The sequence below is a fragment of the Rutidosis leptorrhynchoides genome, chromosome 1 (assembly GCF_046630445.1).
Source record: "Rutidosis leptorrhynchoides isolate AG116_Rl617_1_P2 chromosome 1, CSIRO_AGI_Rlap_v1, whole genome shotgun sequence".
Taxonomy (NCBI): domain Eukaryota; kingdom Viridiplantae; phylum Streptophyta; class Magnoliopsida; order Asterales; family Asteraceae; genus Rutidosis; species Rutidosis leptorrhynchoides.
Window position 1 is genome coordinate 287,350,031 of NC_092333.1, and position 22,972 is coordinate 287,373,002.

Here is a 22,972-nt window from a genome sequence, read left to right on the forward strand (position 1 = left end):
GCACGTGAATGTGGTTTTCTCTTGGTCCTCGGGTGCTATTGGAATTTGAAAATATCCGGAAAATCCATCTAGAAAACAATAGTAACTGTTTCTGGCTAATCTTTCCAACATTTGATCTATGAAAGGTAAGGGAAAGTGATCTTTTCTGGTGGCGTCATTTAATTTTCTATAATCAATACATACACGCCATCCTGTTACAGTCCTAGTAGGAATAAGCTCATTTTTCTCATTTGTAATGACAGTCATGCCACCCTTCTTAGGCACGCATTGGACTGGGCTTACCCATGGACTATCAGAAATTGGATAAATTAAACCTGCATCTAGCAGTTTAATAATCTCTTTCTTAACTACATCTTGCATATTAGGATTTAGTCTTCGTTGGCGTTGCACATACGTTTTATGACCTTCTTCCATAAGGATTTTATGTGTGCAATACGAAGGACTTATTCCTTTAATATCATGAATCTTCCATGCAATGGCTGGTTTATGAGCTTTTAACACAGAAATGAGTTGTGATTTCTCATTTTCAGTAAGAGAAGACGATATTATTACAGGTAATTCAGATTCACCATGTAAATAAGCGTATTCCAAATGGTTTGGAAGTGGCTTTAACTCTAATTTCGGAGGTTCTTCTATCGATGATTTGTATCGATATCTGTCTTCTTCTTTTAGCATTTGAATTTCTTCTGTTATTGGTTCATATCCATTAGCTATAAGTGTAGCTAACATTTCAGCTTCATCAATTGGTTCATTACCTTCTCCTAAAGAACATTTCCTGTTCCTTGTAATTCTGGAAATTCTTCTAACAATTATGCATGTGCATCTATAGTTTGAATATAATAACATGTATCATCTGCAGATTGTGGTTGTTGCATTGCTCTATCAACTAAAAAGGTAACACTCTCATCCTCTATACTTAGGGTCAATTTCTTACCGAACACGTCTATCATTGCTTTAGCCGTGTTTAAGAATGGTCTTCCTAATATGAGAGGAACTTGAGAATCTTCTTCCATGTCCAAAACAACAAAATCTACTGGAAATACTAAAGTACCAACTTTAACTAGCATGTTCTCCATTATCCCTCTAGGATATTTTATTGATCTATCGACTAGTTGTATGCTTATTCTGGTTGGTTTCAATTCTCCAAGGTCTTGTTTAGCGTATAGTGAATACGGCATTAGATTTATACTAGCACCTAAGTCTGCCAATGCTTCTATTGAACTAAGACTACCCAAAAAACATGGAATTGTGAAACTTCCTGGATCAGATAGTTTTTCTGGTATCTTATTCAACAGCACTGCTGAACAATTAGCATTCATAGTAACAGCCGAGAGTTCTTCCATTTTCTTTCTATTTGAGATTAGATCTTTCAAGAATTTAGCATATCTAGGCATTCCTGAAATCACATCAATGAAAGGAAAATTTACATTTATCTGTTTAAACATATCCAAGAATTTGGATTGCTCGGCTTCAAGTTTCTCTTTCTTCATTTTACTCGAGTAAGGAAGTGGTGGTTGGTATGGTTTAACATAAGGTTTAGCCTTAACTGTGTTATCTACATTAACCTTTTCAACTACCGGTTCTTTTTCCTTATCTTGATTAGGTTGCGGTTCTTGTGGAGTAGGAATAGCTTCATCAGAAGTTACAGGTATTTCAGGTGGTTTAAGTGTTGTACCACTTCTTGTGGTAATGGCTTTAGCTGTTTCATTCCGGGGGTTAGCATTTGTATCACTAGGTAGACTTCCCGGTTTTCTTTCACCTATTAACCTTGCTAGGTTACTTACTTCTTGTTCCAGATTTTGAATAGAAGCTTGTTGATTTCTAAATGCTTGAGCATTTTGTTCATTGGTTTGTTTTTGAGATGTGAAAAACTGCGTTTGAGTTTCAACTAGCTTCGTCATCATGTCCTCTAAATTCGGCTTTTTATCATCGGTTTGTTGTGGTGGTTTGTTTTGAAAATTAGGTCTTTGCTGATTGTAACTATTATTGGATACTTGTTGATTGCTAGGACCTTGTTGGTTGTTGTATGGAATATTTCGGTTATAATTCTGGTTTTGATTGTAAATAGGTCTTGGCGGTTGATAATTATTCTGATAATTATTTCCAGGCCTTTGGTTTATGTATGAAATATTCTCTCTTTGTTCCATTGTTAATTCAATACTGAGACAATCTTTTGTCAAATGTGGTCCTCCACACTGCTCACAACTAATTTGTATTGAGTGAATATCCTTAGTCATCTTTTCCATTCGTCTCTCCACAGCATCTATCTTTGCGGAAATGGAATCTAAGTCATGGCTAGAATCGGCTCTAGCTGCTTTTGATGATCTAACGATATCTTTTTCTTGGTGCCACTCATGTGAGTGGGAAGCAGTGTTATCAATAATTTTGTAAGCATCAGTTTCGGTTTTCTTCATAATAGAACCACCAGCTGCTATATCTATGTCTTTCCTTGTAGTGATGTCGCATCCTTGGTAGAATATTTGTACTATTTGACAGGTGTCTAAACCATGTTGTGGACATCCTCTTAACAACTTTCCAAATGTTGTCCATGCCTCATATAGAGTTTCATTCGGCTTCTGTGTAAACGTAACAATTTCTGCTTGAAGTCTTACGGCTTTAGATGCTGGAAAAAATTGTTTAAGAAAATTTTCTACTAAAACATCCCATGTATCAATCGCCCCTTCAGGTAACGATTCCAACCAATCTTTGGCTTCTCCCTTTAAAGTCCACGGAAATAACATGAGATATATCTGTTCATCCTCCACTTCTCGGATTTTAAATAGTGTGCAGATCCTATTAAAGGTACGTAAATGTTCATTTGGATCTTCCTTCGGCGCACCACTAAATTGGCATTGATTAGTCACCATGTGTAGAATTTGTCCTTTGATTTCATAATCTGGCGCATTAATGTCTGGATGAGTAATAGCGTGACCTTGGCCAGTGCGTTTAGCTCTCATTCGGTCTTCCATACTTAAAGGTTCCAGATTCTCCATAATTGAATTTGTTGAATCGGAATTACTAGAGGATTCTGATTTAATGGTTCGTTCCTCAACAATCTCTGTTTGAATGATTGGTGGTTCCGGAGGAAAGTTTAGTGGTTCAGGATCTACGAATCGTTCCTAAATATTCTCCGGATTCTCAATTGTGAGGTCGGGTTCAAAAAATGGATTATCGGAAATTTGAACTAGAGTACTTGGTCGACTGGATGACGATTCTAAAGAAAAATCAACGGTAGTAATATTTGCTAAATGTCTTGATCTAGTTACAGGTGGTGAACGTACAAAAGGTGGTGAACGTCTTGCTCGGTGCATTCACTGAATATCCTATTAGTTTTAAAAAAGGAAAGAAAAATTATAATAAGTTATCCAATCAATAGACTTTTCTGATTTTGCCCACGTTTCGAATAGCCAAAAGATGCAGCAGAGGGGCATGATTCGTTTGGTCTCAATATAATTGAGGACTGTTTGGCTCCAATAACCCGGTCCACGTACAAATCCAACTATTACTACGAACCAGAAAATTTTGATGTCTATCAATTTAACCACTTAAAATAAATTTTCGTAATTTTAAGAAATTTAGATAAGAAGTAGAATAAAAATCTATGTCCTAAAACTAGAATAGCGAGAAATAAGAAAGAAAAAGAGTTCGTCGAAAAAGGTCGAAAAAGAAAAATAATTGAAAAATAAAAGGTGACGGAAAAATAAAAGAAACTTATAAACTTAAAAACACTTGACTAACCTAACCTTATTACTACAACTAACTTAAAATTATAATCGCAAATTGAGATTACTAATTGGAATGATAATTGATACATAGGTAAAAGGTGTCTAAAAATATTAAAGCTTACAGGAAAAACTAAATCCCAAATGGAAATAACTTAAAAAGAAACTAAAACTTAAAAAGGCGTCGCAAAATTCTAAAGCACCTAAATCTTAATCTAAAGAAAAAGCACTTAAGGAATTCTACGGCAAAGCCTAAAAATCTAGAAATAAAAATAACTATGGTAAAAAACTAAGTTTAAAACTAAATATGGGCTAAAAATATACAAATATTACGCTAAAACAATTAAAAAGGGACAAAATATAAAAATATACTGAAAGTTGTAAAAAATACAATTTTTATAAAAATATTATTTTTATATTATTTATTTATTAAAACTATTAATTTTACAATTTAATTAAACTAATTTAACTAAAATATAAATTAAATAAAGAGTAACTTAAAATAAAACTAATTATAATAATAATAATAATTAGGGTTAATAATTATAATAATTAATAATTACCCGTAATTAATGCTGAATTAGGGTTCTGTCAGCGCGTCAGACTAGCTCTGCGAGTCGCGGTATTTCAAGCAGCAAACCCCGCGAGTCGCGGGGTTCCAGAATTCAACTCTGGTACAGTTTAAATTGACGCGTTTTTTTTTATTTTCTGTTTTATTTTCTGTTTTTATATTTTCTGTTTTATAATCTAAAATTTATATATAATAAAAACTTATATTTTAAAAACTTAAATAAAAATAGAACTACTTTATAACTTTAAAAATATCTTAAAAATAGATTTATAATTTTTTTTTTCGGTTTTATATTTATAAAATATATTTATAAAATAAATTAAATAAAACTTATATTTTTACAAAATAAAAATAAAGAAACTTTATAAAACTTAAATATTTATCAAACTCCTAAAAGTATTTATATTTTTGTTTTTCTTTTTATATTTTCGAATAATTAAAAACGTATTTTTATAAAAACGAATTTTAATAAAAGTAAACTAAAAATCTTTTATTTTTATTTTTATATTTAGCGTTGCGCTTCCGGCGTTTAAGAGTTCCCCGGCAGCGGCGCCAAAAATACTTGATGTCGTGCGAGGTGGGGTATACGAAATACTATTAAATTTTGAAGGAAATACTATTAAATACGATACAATTTTACACAAGATATTTATTTATTTAGAGAATGGATATACTTAAACCTTGCTACAACACTTATAGGCAGTGTACCTAATCGTACAGTAGTGTAGTTTTTAGTAAGTCCGGTTCGTTCCACAAGGAATCTTTTTAAACAAAGCTTAACGCTATATTAGTTTACTTTTATAAAAATACAAATATATATATAAGTAATATTATTATTATAAAGGGGGGTTGTTTACCGTTTAATGACCGGTTTGTCGATTTTAAAACTTTAGTCGCAGTTAAAACCAAATGTAAAATAATAAATAAATACAAGACTTAATTTAAAGCGTAAAGTAAATAACGATAATGAAATTACGAATAATAAAAGTGCGATAAAATAAACTTGCGATAATTAAAAAGTACGATAATTAAAAGTGCAATTAAATACAATAACAATAAATAAAAATGCGATAATTAGAAGTGCAATTAAATATAAAATAAAGGAAATTAAATATGAAATAAAAGAATTATGCTTATTTAAACTTCCGTAATCATGATGTTTGACGTGTTGAATTTAGTTTTATGCCCATGGGTTAATTATCCTTTGTCCTGGATTATTTAATATGTCCGTCTGGTTTTTGTCCATAACAGTCCATCAGTCATAAATATAAAGTGCGAGTATCCTCGTCAAATTATCCTTATACCCGAAGTTAAATATTCCAACTAATTGGGGACTTAAACTGTAACAAGATTTTAATACTTTGTTTAATAATTACACCAGGATGTCGACTGAGTGTAACCCAAGGTTTTAATATTTTGTTATCAATTATACCAAGTGTCCTTGTACATAATTTCACCCCTGTTTTAATTATTCTAGTGGCTATTAATCCATTCTCGTGTCCGGTTAAATTAACAATTATTCGTACATATAAATACCCCGCCCATCGTGTCCGATCGAGTGTATATGGTAATTTATAGGGACGCCCAATTGTAAATCTTTATATTAACATTAACAAACTATCATTTAGTTAAACAAATATAAAGCCCATTAATAGCCCATAGTCTAATTTCCACAAGTGTCGTTCTTTTGTCCAAACCCCAATTATGGTACAAAGCCCAATTACCCAATTTTAGTAATTAGCCCAACATCATGATTACTTCGGATTAAATAAGCATAATAATAACTTAGCTACGAGACATTAATATAAAAAGGTTGAACATAACTTACAATGATTAAAAATAGCATAGCGTTACACGGACAGAATTTCGACTTACACCCTTACAACATTCGCTAACATACCCTTATTATTAGGATTTAAAATTAAAATTAAAATTAAAATATAAATTATATATATATATATATATATATATATATATATATATATTTACGTATATGAGAGAAGAAGAAAAAGGATGATTTTTACGATCAGAATGCGCGAGCTTTATAGGGAGTTTCAAAATTTGGGGCTCCGCGACTCGCGGCCCTTTTTGCCTTCAAACTCCGCGAGTCGCGGAGTTTGCTTTTACAGCTCACACAAGTTTGGCTCTTTGTTTACCGACGGTTTTAAATATTTATATAACATATAAATAATTATAAGAATTATTTAAATATTATATTATATTTATGTGCATAGTTGACTTGTAATTTTTAGTCCGTTGCGTCGAGCGTTGAGAGTTAACTCTGGTCCCGGTTCCGGATTTTTGAACGTCCTTGCGTACAATTTAATTTCTTGTACTTTGCGTTTTGAATCTTGTACTCTTGTAATTTCGAGACGTTTCTTATCAATAATTGGAACCTCTTTGATTGTATTTTGTACTTTTGAGCTTTTTGGTCGTTTGCGTCTTCAATTCGTCGAATCTGTCTTTTGTCTTCATCTTTTATTATTTAAACGAATATCACTTTTAAATAGAACAATTGCAACTAAAAGCTTGTCTTTCTTGAGGAATAATGCTATGCAATATATGTTCGTTTTTAGCATTATCAAATATTCCCACACTTGAGCGTTGCTTGTCCTCAAGCAATATTGTCTTGAAATACTAGAATCACTTCTTTATTCTTCACACTTTGTACATCAGTGATTTCTATACGGCGGTATAAACAATGGTAGTAACGATATGGTTTACAGTCCCACATGACTATAAAAATTTAGATCCATTAAGGAAATTGGATCTTTATGAAAACATTTGATCTTTTGAAAATTAAATCTAGTTTTTACCCTAGATAAGTTTTCCGGAATAACCCTTCACCGGTGTTTGCAAATTATTTTTGTGGGTTTGGTGGGTTTCAGATTTGAAAATTTTAGCTCAAAACTTATGGTTTTGTGTCACCCACTTGCTAACCTTGTATTTGGAAAGCAACACGTCCAGTTTACTTGTCCCGTATATTACCTTTCGGTAAACTACCGTCCGGTTGTAAAGGAAAGCGTTGAACAAGCAACTGTTAAGGCAATGTCCCCTGACATGCTTTTAATTATGGTCTATAACGTGTCGGACGCAATTACTATCCTTGGTAGGAGCAATAGTAAAGCTCACCCTTATAATTTTTCGGTCTGGCACAAGGTCCTGTCTTTGACCATGCTATGCAACCACCGTTCTCACGGTTGACACCCGATTTAGTTCAGGTGACCTAATGAATTCCAGGTGAATTCCTAGGATTTTACGTTTAATGGTAATGAACGCATTGAAAATAGGGTTTTCAGAAAACAAATCGGTTTGTAATTTTGATCAAAATATTTTCTCGTTCAAGCTCGAGTTTAGATATCATTGAATTCCATGAGTTTGTAATTCTCAATCTTTAAGGTCAATCTCAAGGATTGAGTAATATCGTTCTTTCGACTGAAATGGCTACCTTTACAAAAATGACTTATAACCTGCATTTTTGACTATAAACTTATACTTTTTCCTGTTTAGATTCATAAATTTAAGTTTAATATGAAACCACAGCAACTTGAAACACTCAAAACGGATTTAAAACGAAGAAGTTATGGGTAAAACAAGATTGGATAATTTTTCTTGTTGTAGCTACGTGAAAATTGGTAACAAATCTATATTAATCATATCCTAGCTAACTTATATTGTATTATATATGTATTCTAATATATTATGTAATCTTGGGATACCATAGACACGTATGCAAATATTTTGACATATCATATCGACCCATCTATATATATTATTTGGAACAACCATAGACACTCTATATGCAGTAATGTTGGAGTTAGCTATACAGGGTTGAGGTTGATTCCAAAAATATATATACTTGGAGTTGTGATCTAGCCTGAGACGTGTATAAACTGGGTCGTGGATTGATTAAAGATAATATATATCAATTTATTTCTGTACATCTAACTGTGGACAACTAGTTGTAGGTTACTAACGAGGACAGCTGACTTAATAAACTTAAAACATTAAAACGTATTAAAAATGTTGTAAATATATTTTGAACATACTTTGATATATATGTACATATTTGTTATAGGTTCGTGAATCGACCGGTGGCCAAGTCTTACTTCCCGACGAAGTAAAAATCTGTGAAAGTGAGTTATAGTCCCACTTTTAAAATCTAATATTTTGGGATGAGAATACATACAATTTTATAAATGTTTTACGAAATAGACACAAGTAAATGAAACTACATGATATGGGTGAATGATCGAAGCCGAATATGCCCCTTTTTAGCTTGGTAGCTTAAGAATTTGGGAACAGACCACCAAATTGACGCGAATCCTAAAGATAGATCTATCGGGCCCAATAAGCCCCATTCTGGAATTTGGAATGCTTTAGTACTTCGAAATTATCATGTCCGATGGGTGTTCCGGAATGATGGGGATATTCTATATGCATCTTGTTAATGTCGGTTACCAGGTGTTCACCATATGAATGAATTTTATCTCTATGTATGGGATGTATATTGAAATATGAAACCTTGTGGTCTATTATTATGATTTGATAATATATAGGTTAAACCTATAACTCACCAAAATTTTTGTTGACGTTTTAAGCATGTTTATTCTCAGGTGATTATTAAGAGCTTCCGCTGTTGCATACTAAAATAAGGACAAGATTTGGAGTCCATGCTTGTATGATATTGTGTAAAAACTGCATTCAAGAAACTTATTTTTGATGTAATATATTCTTATTGTAAACCATTATGTAATGGTCGTGTGTAAACGGTATATTTTAGATTATCATTATTTGATAATCTATGTATTGTTTTTTTAAAACCTTTATCGATAAAATAAAGGTTATGGTTGTTTTAAAAATGAATGCAGTCTTTGAAAAACGTCTCATATAGAGGTCAAAACCTCGCGACGAAATCAATTAATATGGAACGTTTATAATCAATAGAACGGGACATTTCAGTTGGCTTCAGAGTTGGTATAACCGCATCCATGTGTGGCGGGTTAGTCGTAAAGGAGGTTCTCACAGTGTTACATGTGACGAAGCATTGGCTCTTACTCCTTGCGATCCCTTACGAGGGTTGGCAGTAGCTAAGAGGCAGGCCCTAAAATCAGTATCTGAGGTACACTCAGTGGTCACCAGGCGGTTAGCTGGGAAGGCACTGGGTGGGACAGTGGCTGTCCCCACTGTATTTTAGTTGGTATCCAAGCGTTGGTCTTAGAGAACCAGAAATTTGCATTAGTGTGTCTTATCGAGTTTGTTAGGATACATTAGTGAGTCTGGACTTCGACCGTGTTTTCTTTAAAAATGATTGCTTAACACTTTTGTTGGAAACTATATATTATTAACATGTAAATATTATGTGATATATTAACCTCTTATTGTGTTTGATATTGTGTGATAGATGTCTACCACTAATACAAATTCCACCGACTCACCTAATAATAATGAAGAGTCGAATATACTTTGGGAAGATTCACAAATTCCCGAAGAGGAACCGGAAGAGGAGGAACCAGAAGAAGAGGAACCGGAAGAAGAGGAACTAGAAGAGGAGGAATCGGAAGAGGAGGAACCGGAAGAAGAAGAGGTTCCGGAGGAAGAAATATTGATACCTATAGTAAATCGTTTAAATAAAAGAAAATCCTCAACCCACGGAACAAAGTTAAATATTGGGAAGATTACCAATTTTCCGATGAATCGGATCCCTATGAGGATTCCGACGATGTTATAGAAATTACCTCGACCCAATTTAATATAGCAAAAGAAAATAATAAGATAAAAGGTATAAAAATAGAGAAACATGATTCCAACCCCGATGAGCTTTATATGTATCGGCAACATCCGTATTTCCTAAAGTGTAACAATAACCCGGGAACCTCTAAACCACCAGGTTTTTCTAAACCAATGTGGAAAATGACGGCTCGTATTAGAGGAACACCATATATCCCTAGAAAATTAGAAAAGCGAACCAAGTCCGAAGAAGAAGAAACCAGTGATTCAGATTAGGGAGTTGTAACCATGTTGTGTATTATATGTATTGTAGTGTGCTTGTACTTTTATGTTCTATGTAAAAATTGTTTGTATTGTTTGTTAATTATCTTTTATGAATCTAATCCTTGTCTATTTTACAGTATAAAAACAAAATGGACGTTATGGGTAGACAACCAAATATTTTTGAAGACCTACCAGAGGATATGATTGAGGAAATCTTGTCTAGAGTCGGTCAGAATTCATCAGCACATTTAGTTATGGCGAAATTAACTTGTCAAACATTTGAAAGTCTTTCCAGAAATGCCTTAGTTTATAAAAGGCTTTCATTTGATAGGTGGGGTATATCACATTAGGGAGACCGTAAGTTACGCCGTGTTTTCTTTAAAGCGTTAAATGCGGGGAACCCAAATGCAATTTTACGCTACGGGTTAAAAACCTATTTTGACTCAACATATCCCGACATAGGATTTCGCGAGTTAGAAAGAGCTTCTAACATGCAACATAAAGAAGCATGTTATGCTTACGGGTTAGTAATGTTCGCTTCTTACCAAAGTGAGAAAAAGAACAACGGATTACAACTTTTAAATAAAACCTTTCCACAAGTGACGGATTCAGTAGTTGATGTGAGAAACAAGATTTTTAGATTATAACGGGGCTGTTAGACATTACGAAACCCTCGTCCTTTTGACGACATTACAACATGCTGCCTAGCCAATGGTCATAACGGTTACTTTCCACAAGACCAAGGATGGAAAGTCATCTTAGTAAAACCAGAATGCATGACTTGTTTATGGACTTATGAATTACGTGTCTTTATTTCTTTTGCTGAACGACTTGCGTATTAACTAGAATTGCCTTTATAGCTGTCGAGTAGCAAAGTTATTATTGTGCTATATTTCATCCTATATGTATAATAGCGGTATTGTAAAATTGTAAAATATTGTATAAATTTGAACGCGATATATTATTATAATAATTTTTTTCATATAGAATTATAGTAATTGAATTGTATATTAGCTACTAAGTATGAACTTAACGGGTAGGTACTACCCGAATTAAAACTATAAAACGCTAATATGAAGAAAAAGCTTTTATAAATGAGTTCATACTATACTACGAAATACTATTGACTACTCTTAAAATTCTATATGATTAACTTAATTCTTTTGGGCTATTTTTGAAGGAAATGGCATCGGCAACTCGTCAGAATTTGAACATGAGTGAGGAAGACTTCCGTGTTTTCCTAGCAGCAAACATAGCCGCAGTACAGGCTGCGATGTAAAATAACAATAACTCTAGATCTAGCAGTGGAACTAATTCCACAAGAAATCGTGTAGGATGCTCCTACAAAGAATTCACTGCCTGCAAACCTTTGGAATTTGATGGAACCGAAGGACCAATTAGATTGAAACGGTGGACCGGGAAGGTTGAATCGGTGTTTGCCATAAGTAAGTGTACTGAAGAGGACAAAGTTAAGTACACTACGCATACCTTCACAGGTACTGCGTTAACGCGGTGGAACACCTATCTTGAACATGTAGGACAAAATGCTGCTTACGCACTACCATGGTCGGCATTCAAGCAATTGATGAACGAGCAGTACCGTTCTAGAAACGAAGTCAATAAGCTCAAGGTAGAGCTTAGAGAGTTACGAACACAAGGGTTCGACATTACCACATATGAACGACAATTCACAGAGTTGTGCCTATTATGTCTAGGAACGTTCGAAGATGAAGAAGAGAAGATTGACGCGTTTATAAAAGAGTTACCAGTAAGGATTCAAGAATATGTGAGTTCACACGAGCCCGCTTCCATACAAAAGGCAAGTGAATGGCTCATAAACTCATAAATCATATTGAGGGAAGAATTAAAGAGCAGGCGGCCGAAGAAGCCAACACGAAATAACTCAAGAGGAAGTGGGAGGAAAACGGTGACAAGAATCACCAATACAACAACAATAACAATTACAACCACAATCGCAACAACTATCCCAACAACTGCAACAACAATCGCAACAATAACCGCAATCCTAGCAATAACTACAACAAACGTCCCAACAACAACAACAACTACAACAACCGTTCCAATAACTATAACAATCCCAACAACAACCTCAATAACAACAACGGCAACAAAAACCAAAAATGCCAAAGGTGTGAAGAGTACCACCAGAATGGGTTCTGCACGACATTTTGCACCAAGTGTAAAAGAACTGGCCATGGTGTGAAAAAGTGTGAGGTCTACGGACCAAAGTTTAACAGAACTAAAGGGACAAATAGTGGTGAAACAAGTAATGCCGCCTTTGTTTGTTATGGATGTGGAAAACCGGGCCACATTAGAAGTAATTACCCGAATCAGGGGAATACTAATGGGCAGGGCCGCGGAAGAGTTTTCAATATTAATACGGCAGAAGCGCAGGAAGACCCGGAGCTTGTTACGGGTATGTTTCTTATTGACAATAAATCTGCTTATGTTTTATTTGATTCGGGTGCGGATAGAAGCTATATGAGTAGAGATTTTTGTGCTAAATTAAGTTGCCCATTGACGCCTTTGGATAGTAAATTTTTACTCGAATTAGCAAACGGTAAATTAATTTCAGTAGATAATATATGTCGGGAGATATAAATTAAACTGGGGGATGAAACGTTTAAAATTGATTTAATACCATTCGAGTTAGGGAGTTTTGATGTAATAATTGGCATGGACTGGTTGAAAAGGGTGAGAGCAGAGGTCGTTTGTTACAAAAATGCGATTCGCATTATGCGTGAAAAAGGAAAACCTTTAATGGTGTACGGGGAAAAGAGCAACGTGAAATTAAATCTTATTAGTAGTTTGAAGGCGCAAAAACTAATAAGAAAAGGTTGTTACATCATTCTAGCACACATCGAGGAAGTTAAACCTGAAGAAAAGAACATCAGTGATGTTCCCGTCGCAAAAGAATTTCCCGATGTATTTTTGAAAGAATTACCTGGATTACCCCCACATCGATCCGTTGAATTTCAAATAGACCTTGTGCCAGGAGCTGCACCAATAGCTCGTGCTCCATACAGACTCGCACACAGCAAAATGAAAGATTTACAAAGTCAGTTACAGGAACTTTTAGAGCGTGGTTTCATTCAACCAAGCACATCACCATGGGGAGCTCCTGTTTTGTTTGTCAAGAAGAAGGATGGTACATTTAGGTTGTGTATCGACTACCGAGAGTTGAACAAACTTACCATCAAGAACCGCTACCCACTACCGAGAATCGACGACTTATTTGATCAACTACAAGGCTCGTCGGTTTATTTGAAGATTGATTTACGTTCTGGATATCATCAAATGTGGGTGAAGGAGGATGATATTCCGAAGACTGCTTTTAGGACGCGTTACGGTCATTACGAGTTTATGGTTATGCTGTTTGGATTGACTAATGCACCAACTGTGTTCATGGACCTCATGAACCGAGTGTGTGGACTATAGCTTGACAAGTTTGTCATTGTTTTCATCGATGACATACTTATTTACTCAAAGAATGACCAAGAGCACGAAGAACATTTGAGAAAAGTGCTAGAGTTGTTGAGGAAAGAAAAACTGTACGCTAAGTTTTCAAAGTGTGCATTTTGGTTGGAAGAAGTTCAATTCCTCGGTCACATAGTGAACAAAGAAGGTATCAAGTGGATCCGGCAAAGATTGAAACCGTTGAAAAGTAGAAAACCCCGAAAACTTCGAAGTATATACGCCAATTTTTAGGACTGGCTGGTTACTACAGAAGGTTCATCCAAGATTTTTCTAAAATAGCAAAAACCTTGACTGCATTAACGCATAAAGGGAAGAAATTTGAATGGAAGGATGAGCAGGAGAAGGCGTTTCAGTTATTGAAGAAAAAGCTAACTACGGCACCTTTATTGTCATTACCTGAAGGGAACGATGATTTTGTGATATATTGTGACGCCTCAAAGCAAGGTCTCGGTTGTGTATTAATGCAACGAACGAAAGTAATTGCTTATGCGTCTAGACAATTGAAAATTCACGAGCAGAATTATACGACACATGATTTGGAATTAGGCGCGATTCAAAACTTGGAGGCACTATTTATATGGGGTCAAAAGTATTATATATACCGACCACAAAAGTCTTCAACACATATTTAATCAGAAACAACTGAACATGAGGTAGCGCAGAAGGATTGAATTGTTGAATGATTACGACTTTGAGATTCGTTACCACCCGGGGAAGGCAAATGTGGTAGCCGACGCCTTGAGCAGAAAGGACAGAGAACCTATTCTAGTAAAAGCTATGAATGTAATGATTCACACTAACCTTACTACTCAAATAAAGGAGGCGCAACAAGGAGTTGTAAAAGAGGGAAACTTAAAGGATGAAATACCCAAAGGATCGGAGAAGCACCTTAATATTCGAGAAGACGGAACCCGGTATAGGGCTGAAAGAATTTGGGTACAAAAATTTGGAGATATAGGAGAAATGGTACTTAGAGAAGCTCATAAAACCAGTTACTCAATACATCCTAGAACGGGTAAGATGTACAAAGATCTCAAGAAACATTTTTGGTGGCCAGGTATGAAAGCTGATGTTGCTAAATATGTAGGGGAATGTTTGACGTGTTCTAAGGTCAAAGCGGAGCATTAGAAACCATCAGGTCTACTTCAACAACCCGAAATCCCGGAATGGAAATGGGAAAACATTACCATGGATTTCATCACTAAATTTCTAAGGACTGCAAGTGGTTTTGATACTATTTGGGTAATAGTTGATCGTCTCACCAAATCAGCACACTTCCTGCCAATAAGAGAAGATGAAAAGATGGAGAAGTTAGCACGACTGTATTTGAAGGAAGTCATCTCCAGACATGGAATACCAATCTCTATTATCTCTGATAGGGATGGCAGATTTATTTCAAGATTCTGGCAAACATTACAGCAGGCATTAGGAACTCGTCTAGACATGAGTACTGCTTATCATCCACAAACTGACGGGCAGAGCGAAAGGACGATACAAATGCTTGAAGACATGCTACGAGCATGTGTAATTGATTTCGGAAACAGTTGGGATCGACACCTTCCGTTACCAGAATTTTCCTAAAACAACAGCTACCATTCAAGCATTGAGATGGTGCCATTTGAAGCACTTTATGGTAGAAAGTGCAGGTCTCCGATTTGTTGGAGTGAAGTGAGGGATAGACAGATTACGGGTTCGGAGATAATACAAGAAACTACCGAGAAGATCATCCAAATTCAACAACGGTTGAAAACCGCCCTAAGTCGACAAAAGAGCTACGCTGACATTAAAAGAAAAGATATAGAATTTGAAATTGGAGAGATGGTCATGCTTAAAGTTGCACCTTGGAAAGGCGTTGTTCGATTTGGTAAACGGGGGAAATTAAATCCAAGTTATATTGGACCATTCAAGATTATTGATCGTGTCGGACCAGTTGCTTACCGACTTGAATTACCTCAACAACTCGTGGCTGTACATACCACTTTCCACGTCTCGAATTTGAATAAATGCTTTGCTAAAGAAGATCTCACTATTCCGTTAGACGAAATCCAAATCAACAAAAAACTTCAATTCATCGAAGAACCCGTCGAAATAATGGATCGTGAGGTTAAAAGACTTAAGCAAAACAAGATACCAATTATTAAGGTTTGATGGAATGCTCGTAGAGGACCCGAGTTCACCTGGGAATAAGAAGATCAGATTAAGAAGAAATACCTGCACTTATTTCCAGAAGATACGTCAACACCTCCAACTACTTAAAATTTCGGGACGAAATTTATTTAACGGGTAGGTACTGTAGTGACCCGAACTTTTCCATATTTATATATATTAAATGAAATTTTTATTTACATGATTAAGTGTTTCCAACATGTTAAGTAATCAAACTTGTTAAGACTTGATTAATTGAAATAGGTTTCATATAGACAATTGACCACCCAAGTTGACCGGTGATTCACGAACGTTAAAACTTGTAAAAACTATATGATGTCATATATATGGATATATATATAGTTAACATGGTATTATAATAAGTAAACATATCATTAAGTATATTAACAATGAGCTATATACATAAAAACAAGACTACTAACTTAAGGATTTCGAAACGAGACATATATGTAACGATTATCGTTGTAACGACATTTAAATGTATATATATCATATTAAGATATATTAATATATCATAATATCATGATAATATAATAATTTAACATCTCATTAGATATAATAAACAATGGGTTAACAACATTAAATGAGATCGTTAACTTAAAGGTTTCAAAACAACACTTACATGTAACGACTAACGATAACTTAACGACTCAGTTAAAATGTATATACATGTAGTGTATTTAGATGTATTAATATACTTTTGGAAGACTTCAATACATATATCAAAACAATCATACTTAATGAAAATGGTTACAGCTACATTCCCATTCTTTTTTCATCAAGAATTTTCCGATGAATCGGATCCCTATGAGGATTCCGATGATGTTATAGAAATTACCTCGACCCAATTTAATATAGCAAAAGAAGATAATAAGGGAAAAGGTATAAAAATAGAGAAACATGATTCCAACCCCGATGAGCTTTATATGTATCGGCAACATCCGTATTTCCTAAAGTGTAACAATAACCCGGGAACCTCTAAACCACCGGGTTTTTCTAAACCATTGTGAAAAACGACGGCTCGTATTAGAGGAACACCATATATCCCTAGAAAATTAGAAAAGCGAACCAAGTCCGAAGAAGAAGAAACCAGTGATTCAGATTAGGGAGTTGTAACCATGTTGTGTATTATATGTATTGTAGTGTGCTTGTACTTTTATGTTCTATGTAAAAATTGTTTATATTGTTTGTTAATTTTCTTTTATGAATCTAATCCTTGTCTATTTTACAGTATAAAAACAAAATGGACGTTATCTAGAGGATATGCTTGAGGAAATCTTATCTAGAGTCGGTCAGAATTCATCAGCACATTTAGTTATGGCAAAATTAACTTGTCAAACATTTGAAAACTTTCCAGAAATGCCTTAGTTTATAAAAGGCTTTCCTTTGATAGGTGGGGTATATCACATTAGGGAGACCGTAAGTTACGCCGTGTTTTCTTTAAAGCGTTAAATGCGGGGAACCCAAATGCAATTTTACTCTACGGGTTAAGAACCTATTTTGACTCAACATATCCCGACATAGGATTTCGCGAGTTAGAAAGAGCTTCTAACATGCAACATAAAGAAGCATGTTATGCTTACGGGTTAGTGATGTTCGCTTCTTACGAAAGTGAGAAAAAGAACATCGGATTACAACTTTTAAATAAAACCTTTCCACAAGTGACAGATTCAGTAGTTGATGTGAGAAACAAGATTTTTAGATTATAACGAGGCTGTTGGACATTACGAAACCCTCGTCCTTTTGACGACATTACAACATGCTTCCTAGCCAATGGTCATAACGGTTACTTTCCACAAGACCAAGGATGGGAAGTCATCTTAGTAAAACCAGAATGCATGACTTGTTTCTGGACTTATGAATTACGTGTCTTTATTTCTTTTGCTGAACGACTTGCGTATTAACTAGAATTGCCTTTATAGCTGTCGAGTAGCAAAGTTATTATTGTGCTATATTTCATCCTATATGTATAATAGCGGTATTGTAAAATTGTAAAATATTGTATAAATTTGAACGCAATATATTATTATAATAATTTTTTTCATATAGAATTATAGTAATTGAATTGTATATTAGCTACTAAGTATGAACTTAACGGGTAGGTACTACCCGAATTAAAACTATAAAACGCTAATATGAAGAAAAAGCTTTTATAAATGAGTTCATACTATGCTACGAAATACTATTGACTACTCTTAAAATTCTATATGATTAACTTAATTCTTTTGGGCTATTTTTGAAGGAAATGGCATCGGCAACTCGTCAGAATTTGAACATGAGTGAGGAAGACTTCCGTGTTTTCCTAGCAGCAAACATAGCCGCAGTACAGGCTGCGATGCAAAATAACAATAACTCTAGATCTAGCAGTGGAACTAATTCCACAAGAAATCGTGTAGGATGCTCCTACAAAGAATTCACTGCCTGCAAACCTTTGGAATTTGATGGAACCGAAGGACCAATTAGATTGAAACGGTGGACCGAGAAGGTCGAATCGGTGTTTGCCATAAGTAAGTGTACTGAAGAGGACAAAGTTAAGTACGCTACGCATACTTTCACAGGTACTGCGTTAACGTAGTGGAACACCTATCTTGAACAGGTAGGACAAAATGCTGCTTACGCACTACCATGGTCGACATTCAAGCAATTGATGAACGAGCAGTACCGTTCTAGAAACGAAGTCAATAAGCTCAAGGTAGAGCTTAGAGAGTTACGAACACAAGGGTTCGACATTACCACATATGAACGACAATTCACAGAGTTCGACTGAAATGGCTACCTTTACAAAAATGACTTGTAACCTATATTTTCGACTATAAACTTATACTTTTTCTATTTAGATTCATAAACTTAAGTTCAATATGAAACCATAGCAACTTGAAACACTCAAAACGGATTTAAAACGAAGAAGTTATGGGTAAAACAAGATTGGATAATTTTTCTTGTTGTAGCTACGTGAAAATTGGTAACAAATCTATATTAATCATATCCTAGCTAACTTATATTGTATTATACATGTATTCTAATATATTATGTAATCTTGGAATACCATAGACACGTATGCAAATGTTTTGACATGTCATATCGACCCATCTATATATATTATTTGGAACAACGATAGACACTCTATATCGATTTATTTTTGTACATCTAACTGTGGACAACTAGTTGTAGGTTACTAACGAGGACAGCTGACTTAATAAACTTAAAACATTAAAATGTATTAAAAATGTTGTAAATATATTTTGAACATACTTTGATATATATGTACATATTTGTTATAGGTTCGTGAATCGACCAGTGGCCAAGTCTTACTTCGCTACGAAGTAAAAATCCGTGAAAGTGAGTTATAGTCCCACTTTTAAAATCTAATATTTTGGGATGAGAATACATGCAATTTTATAAACGTTTTACGAAATAGACACAAGTAAATGAAACAATATTATATGGGTGAATGATCGAAGCCGAATATGCCCCGTTTTAGCTTGGTAGCTTAAAAATTTGGGAACAGACCCCTAAATTGACGCGAATCCTAAAGATAGATCTATCGGGGCAACAAGCCCCATTCTGGAATTTGGAATGCTTTAGTACTTCGAAATTATCATGTCCGATGGGTGTCCCGGAATGATGGGGATATTCTATATGCATCTTGTTAATGTCGGTTACCAGGTGTTCACCATATGAATGAATTTTATCTCTATGTATGGGATGTATATTGAAATATGAAATCTTGTGATCTATTATTATGATTTGATAATATATAGGTTAAACCTATAACTCACCAACATTTTTGTTGACGTTTTAAGTATGTTTATTCTCAGGCGATTATTAAGAACTTCCGCTGTTGCATACTAAAATAAGGACAAGATTTGGAGTCCATGCTTGTATGATATTGTGTAAAAACTGCATTCAAGAAACTTATTTTTGATGTAATATATTCTTATTGTAAACCATTATGTAATGGTCATGTGTAAACGGTATATTTTAGATTATCATTATTTGATAATCTACGTATTGTTTTTTTTTTAAACCTTTATCGATAAAATAAAGGTTATGGTTGTTTTAAAAATGAATACAGTCTTTGAAAAACGTCTCATATAGAGGTCAAAACCTCGCGACGAAATCAATTAATATGGAACGTTTATAATCAATATGAACGTGACATTTCAAATGATGATTCTTTGTATGATGAGTTTGAGAGAAATGGTGGAAGTATTTAGAAAAAGAAAAAGAAAGAGGTGGATAATGATTGGTGGAGATGGTGGGTTGACTAGTTGACCTAGTCAACTAGTTTGCCCACTTGGCAACTTCGGTCCCTCAAGTTTAAAGCGGGTGCGTGAATTAACCAAATGAATTATTTTAAAAACGCAAATTAACGAGAGATGTTATAATCGAATAACGGAAATATTAAGAATGTTAGTTAGCGGAAGGTACAAATTTAGATAACGAAAGATATTATCTAAAAAAAAGACGGGCGTTAAAATAATTTAACGGAAAAAGGCGGGATGTTACATTACCTACACCTTAAAAGAAATTTCGTCCCAAAATTTAGTTGGAAGTAGTAGTTGTTGTTTCTTCCTCGAAATCTTGCGTTGCCAATTCTACGAATGAGTGAAGGTACTTCCTTGGGCATTCCAACGAACTTTGACGGTCGGGATTTTACGTCGTATTAAAGTTTAGTTTCACGATCTATAATTTCAACCTGTCCCCCTAGGAAGCGGGTGCGTGAATTAACCAAACGAATTATTTTAAAAACGCAAATTAACGAGAGATGTTATAATCGAATAACAGAAATATTAAGAACGTTAGTTAGCGAAAGGTACAAATTTAGATAACGAAAGATATTATCTAAAAAAAAGACGGGCGTTAAAATAATTTATCGAAAAAAGGCGGGATGTTACAGAGTGGCACCTTAACACGTCGATGCTTCACCCCCCGAGTGGTGTCTTAACACGTCGACACTTCACTCACCACGTGAGATGTGGTGTCTTAACACGTCGACACTTCATAACCCATGCTACACAAATAAATACATTATATATGCACACATATAATTACTCCACTCACCTTATCACGCCGGTGGTGATTAAGTATTTCCGTACGCTTCAAAGCAAGTACCTAATTCATTAAGTACACATTTAATATACAAACTAGTTGGACTAGTCACCAACATTTAACACTTGAGCATTTAATGGCCTAAATGCATTAAATGACTCACATACACCAAAACCGCCCATTAATGGTCAAGACTCATCATAATCCACTAAAAGATAGTGATTAAAGTCTACAAACACCAACTAACACAATTTATGGCTTTTTCATACCCATCTCATCCAACTAGGTCAACCATTACCCATTTGACACATTTTAACACTTAGACTCACAAATTTTGGTCAAACTTAACCCATTAACAAGCTTTCATCATTTTACAAGTGTATTAGTGACTAACAATACAATTAACACTTACAAATCTCAATTTACATGACCAAACCCTAGATTAACACCATTTGGGTTTCCTTGCATCAAATTAACCCAAATTCACCCATTAAATCCCCAAATGGGTCTTACAAATCTCAAATGACCAAACCCTAGTCATAAATTAACTAAAACTCAAAATACGGAGTTAAGACTTACCAATACAATCAAATCGTAGCTAAGAACGAGGAGAACAATTTTACTTCTTGCTCCTAAGATCAATTCAAAAATCTTCACCTCCAAATCTTAATTTAAATCTAAGTGGGTTTTATGTTTGAGAGAAAAATGGAGAAAGAAAAGAGAAAAGAAATGAGGAAAATGAGATAAGTGGCTGATATTTGAGCCCCAATCTGATCCGCACGCGAAAAGATGAAAATATCCTTGAACCACTCATTTTAAAAACTGAAATTCGGATCAGTTTGCCCGTATGGTCGCGGCGCGACCACCTTGAGCCGCGACGCGGCATTTCACATGTTTTTCGAGTTGTTTAAATTGCCCATTGAACCTGATTCGAGTTATATGTCACGGCGTAACATTCTCCACCGCGGCGCGACAATTGCCTACAACTGACCAATTTCGACTACTTTAAATCAACTATAAATTATACGGCTCGTACACTCCATTCCCACTTCATATATTCACCTAGACTTCACCACATAATCTCACATGACTTATTACACTCCCAACCCATGTGTATACTCATACACATCTACATTCTCATATATATATATATATATATATATATATATATATATATATATATATATATATATATATATATATATATATATATATATATATATATATATGCATCTCGTATACACCAATTTAACACTTTAAAACGTTTAAACACATATATGAACAAGATATAACATTCTAACAATTAAATATGTACCTTAAGTCGTATACGATGAAAATGGGATGTTACAACTCTCCCCCACTTGAATCGGAGAGTGTCCTCGCGATCCAAGCCGCATGACAAGCTGGAAGGTAAACTAAAACAAACTCTTCGGATTCCCACGTAAACTTGGAACCCTTTCGATGACCCCATTGGACCTTAAAGGTCCTCACCTCCTTGTTACGCAGTAATTCAACCTTTTCATCAAGAATAGCTATCGGTTCTTCAACATACTCTAGCCTGTTGTTCAAGGTAATCTCATCTAACGGCACCCAAGTCGAGTCATCCGCAAGACACTTACGGAGATGGGAAACATGAAACATGTTATGGATCCCTGCAAGCTCTTTGGGCAACTCTAGTCTGTAAGCAACCTCACCAACACGAGCCAAAACCTTAAAAGGACCAATAAACCGAGGAGCTAACTTTCCTCGTTTTCAAAACTGAATAACACCCTTCCACGGCGAAACCTTAAGCATCACCATGTCACCTTCCTGAAACTCAATCGGTCTCCTACCTTTATCGGCATAATATTTTTGTCTTTCTTGGGCTGCCTTAAGTCGAGCCCGAATCATCTCAATCTTACTATTCGTCTCTAGGACCAAATCTGTACTCCCGATTTCTCGTTGACCCACTTCCATTTTGGAACTTCGA